General features: G+C 33.1%; 1 pseudogene; it reads left to right on the forward strand.

Moving 5' to 3' along the window:
- The first annotated feature begins 1,212 nt into the window (after nucleotides 1-1,212).
- LOC113238570 lies at nucleotides 1,213-2,894 on the forward strand (annotated as a pseudogene).
- Nucleotides 2,895-5,152: the final 2,258 nt, after the last annotated feature.

A 5,152-nucleotide genomic window follows, 5' to 3' on the forward strand; every position in this document is an offset into this window, starting at 1 on the left:
TTATGACTTTCTTGTGATAAAAGTACTATTGACGTATGCTCATATAAGTGGTTTTATCATATTTCGCGTCAATTCTCGGTATCTCGTTTCTATTGACAAATTCTATCTTCTTAAATTTGAGAATAAGTTGATTGACATTGAAGATAACAATCAACGTCTCAACGCGGATGGTTAAATCATCGAGGCAGTTCGTGTTTGGCCTTGGATATATACGCTTGTCTATTTGCTGTTGGGTGTCAATCAGTGATAAATTATATAACACAATGTGCTTTAAAATTATATCCATATAATTTAAAAAATAGAACCAATTAATTAAATACTAATACTTAATTCTACAACTCATAATTACATTAAAAACTAATTTCAAGGTTTCGTATAAATCAATGGGAAAGCTGCTCCAAGTTTATGTGGAAATTCCAGTTATTTAAGTTTTGTATCAGTTGTTGATATTGAAAGAATTATTGCGAAGGATATAGATAAGTTTCACAGTGTTTTAGTTTTACAATGTTTTTCTGAGTTTTACAATGTTTAAGTTTGTTTATGTACGATTTGATCGCTTAGACAAAATAAGTAGGTAACTGCGCAAGGTCGAGCAAACAATTTTAATCGAAACTTAGTTCAATATTGTCACTACTATTTTTGTGTATTCAGTATTATTTTAAAAAAGTAGTAAATTAGTATAATATTATTACTACAGTAAAACAATAAATAAAATTTATTGACAATTTTATTGTGATCATAATTTTGTCATTTCAAGTTTCATGTTTTTCCTTTTTAGCTGCTTACTTATTTTTTTTTCTAGTTGGCGATAATACGTTATTAAAGAAAAGTCGCAAGTATTATCTAATTCGGTTGTTTCATAAACAATTTTTTTAGTCGTAATAAATAATAAGACCTTAATAATAAATGCGCTACTTGATTTTATGATCATTGGATATAAGTGTTATAGAAATTGACATAAAAATAATTGAGAACTATCTACATCAAAATGGCTGAATTCACTTTCATAGGTGAAGTAAGCGTACTTAGTAAGAAACAACGACGTGTTCGTCCCGTTACTTAATGTCATAAAAAAAAAAAAAAAAAAAAAAAACAACAAGAATTTGTTAAGAATGTTTTGGAAGAAATGGGTGTTAAAAAAGGGAAAGTGGTGTTGGCAAACCAGGTGACAACTATGTTGCCAACGTGAAAAAACTTGTCGTCGAGAAAGATGGCAAAGTATTTAAAATGATTGCCAAAATAGATCCTACCCAGGAAGTACCTCGACAAGCTATGAGTACAGCAAATTGTTTCTCTAATGAGAATACCATGTACTCTGAAGTGCTACCAAAAGTTACTCAATTGGAAAAGGATGCTAATATTGCAGTCGAAGAAAGACTCAAATATGCCAAATTTTACGGAAGTTATTTGGAAGCGCCGCATGAAATCATTCTCCTAAAAGACTTAACATTATCAGATTTCGTCATGCTTGACAGATTTACTTCACTAAAAGATGACAGTATTAAACTTGTTCTTAAAAATTTTGCTAAGTTACATTCCGCATCTTACGCCTTAAAGAATTCTGAATCAGAAACATTTGAAATCTTTGCTAAGAAGCTAGTTAGCTTGTGGGAACTATTTGGTAATACCCCCGAAATGGACGCATATATGAAAGAATATAGTACAGATATAATAAATTTATTGGATGAAGAGAAACATTGCAAGATAATTGATCAAGTAATGGGCGATAAGATGAAAGAAGTTTTGGTTTTGGCAAAAGCTGATAAAGGCAAAAGCTTTTCAGTGATCCAACAAGGCGAACCTTGGACGAACAATATTTTATTCAAATTGGAGGTCAGTACTTCCTTTTCAAAATAGTATCCCCTGTTTCGCAATGTAAGAGTGCTTAGGGAGCCATTTCTTATGAATACCTAAATTAAAATTTATTTAGGGCGACCACTGAGGTGTGATACGACACTGACGCCATAAGGACACTATTTGAAGATGTTCAACGTCGTCACGACGTCACGTCTTCAAATAGCAAAGTCTCGTTTTACCTCCAAGATTGCAGAAATTGATAACAGAAATGAATAATCATAATCATATTAACATTATACCTGTAGTTTGAAATAATTAATCTCCCTGCTTTATGCAAATATTATATAAATAGTATTTTGTATATCATTACAATAAGTATTTGTGTATTGTATGACATATTTCGTAGGTATCTAATTCCCTAGTGCTTAATAACTAAGTACCTATCGAAGCTTCAGTACATATTTGTGCGGCTTGAAGCCTGTTCTCAACAATGTCAATTGTGTATTTTGATGCCGTGCGTTAGTAAAGTAATACATACAGCCGCTTACAGTCATGCATTTATATCTTATTTATATAATTATCTAATTCCTCTATTCCAGGGCGACAAATCGATAGATTGCTGTATGATCGACTACCAAATATCGAAAGAGAGCAGTCCAGTAGCAATCTTATGTACATGATCTTCAACTGTACCGACTTCGCTACGCGTTCCAAGCATTTTCATGATTGGATAAATTATTATCATTCTGAGTTAGAAAAATATTTAAATCACTACGGTCTCAAGACAGACTCTACGTACCCTAGAGATCAGCTCGATGAAGACTTTAAAAGATAAAATTTAGCCTCGGACAATCGATTATGTTGGCATCAATGTTAATAAGAGAGAGTAAAGACGCGGCCAAGTTTAAAGAAGGAATCGATGACAACAAATCAATTGAGGAGATCGCGCAATCTACCAGGTTGACTTTGTTGGACGAGGCTACTCTGAAAAGGTTTAGAAAAAGAGTTGTTGGTTTGATTGATACTTTTTTTAAGCTAGGATATTTAAAAGAGTAATACATATGTACGTTATAGAATTAAAGTGCATATTGTATATGTAGTAATGTATAGAGGAAATAATATAGGTTGAAAATGTTTTTATTGCCAAGTATGTACACGATTAACGTCATAACAAGAAAATTCGTATAATCGCAGGAACAGTTCTTGTTCAATGATACATAATCACGTTGAAATCAAGCTCAGACCAAATTATCTTTCAAGCGTTTGTTGCGCAGGCATCTGTTTGACAATGGTCAAAATCAAGACTGCGTATAATGTTGCTTTTGGGTACATATATTATTTATTATTATAATATATATGACGACACATTGTCTGGAATTCGCATTATCATAGGGTCCAGGATGGCGGAAATCTTGAATTAGAGTCTCACACTATGGTTACAGGCATGTAATCAAACAATTCTTCTTCAAATCGAAATATTGTGACAGATCATTAGCACAGGTACTGGTATGCTTAATTAAATTATCAATACACAATAACTCTTAGGATCACGCGGACAGAAATGGATTAAAAATGTGAAACACGATGAGTTCAATATTCGGCTGGCGCACCTCCGATTCGTTCGGTCTCAACAACAAGAAAATGGCGGCTCTCACTGCCGTTTCTACCACATCGGCGCACTCCATTCTCTAACCCCGCCGCCACCGGTTCGACTCCGTCTACCAACATCACAACTGACAACCGTCCTATCCGGTGACGCTAGCAACATTACAACTGACAACCGTCACACCCGGCGCCAGCTCTGTATTGATCACATCCAAGCATACTGCTTGATGTTGCACTAGATAAGAGGATAGGTGGCATTGTAATTAATTAATAGGCAATCGTAGTTCCACAATCGTCCGCCAGGTGGCGCTGCTGCGACGACGATGGGACATAATATGTAAGTTTATTATGTACCTATGTATAATAAGTATGTTTATATTATGTTATTTATTGCCATACAAATTATCGATTAGCTTTCTAGTATATGGTTCTTCTTGTTTAAGTGTAGCACCAACCTATTGTGTTTTTTCTGTTTGGCCCAATGGCTGACTGGTAGAGAATGCCTTAGGGCATTAAGTCCGCCACTTGTACTTCAATATATTGCATAATAAAGTTTAAATAAATAAAATTTCACATAAAAATTATTTTTGTAAGTATAGTCAGAAAAGAAATATACATATTTCTAAAAGGTCTAGAACAAAACTAGTGACTTTTAATGATATACCTAAAAAAGTGTACTTACAGTGTATTCAAAACACGCAAATCCAGAAACAAGGCGTACGAGCATCAACGGATATAGAAATGGATACATAGCAAAGCAATGATAAATCATAGAGAACGCGCCTAAGATTTTACATTTTACATTATTGTTTAGAATTTAAATATAAAACTAAACTGATTAAAAAAACTGTATCAAATACAAAAAGACTTGCAGCGGCTGTTGCGTTTCGTTATATTGATGTTACAAAATTGTATTTCGCACCTAAAGGTCACATGTTCAAAATTACAACTTTTCAGAAGATTAAAGATTTCACGAACTAAAATTGGTCGATGACTTTTTATGCTTAAACAGGGGAAATTGTAAAATTTTACATTACACGTAATTTTATATTATATTATATGTGGCCTTATTATATGAGGACTATTCGCCTATATTTTTACATCAAAATGTGCTCGATATTTTAGTATGTTCAAATTACTGCAATGCAAATTACTAATATGTCCCTTTAATAAGCCGGAAATTTCTATTTAAGCATACTGTCGACCTTCATGATGTCAGAGTCATTGGTGTTGAACATCACTGTGAATTTAATGTTATTGGATTGTATTCTGAAAATGTTTTGTAAACGCAAACTGAGTTTTTTAAATGTTACAAATTATTGTATAAAATATTTGACTAGATAAATCTTGATCACTGATATAAATGTGGATTATGTGACTTTCTGTTAGTTCTAGGGACTTAAGCATATAAGTCAAGAAAATGCTTAATTTTGATTTAAATACTAATAACATTAACTTACAAATAAATGGACGACGACGGGTCTAATACAAAAACCACGAAAAAAATGTCCCAAGTCAACCTATTTAAACGTAGTGACATGTAAAGGAATATGAAAAAGCTAAAACGTTGAATTTAAATTGTAATGTCATCGCAGTACTGTCTAATTTTGCTTGCTTCGCTGTCAGTCGAACAAACGAAGACTAAAGCGTGAATGACGCTCTGTATACGATTTTAACGCCCTATAAGTTCGGACACTTTAGCGCGGACCCGACGTCCATATAATTGTAAGTCAATGACTAATAAAGTTAT

This window comes from Hyposmocoma kahamanoa, unplaced genomic scaffold (assembly GCF_003589595.1).
Source record: "Hyposmocoma kahamanoa isolate Upper Pololo Valley unplaced genomic scaffold, ASM358959v1 103, whole genome shotgun sequence".
NCBI classification, from domain to species: domain Eukaryota; kingdom Metazoa; phylum Arthropoda; class Insecta; order Lepidoptera; family Cosmopterigidae; genus Hyposmocoma; species Hyposmocoma kahamanoa.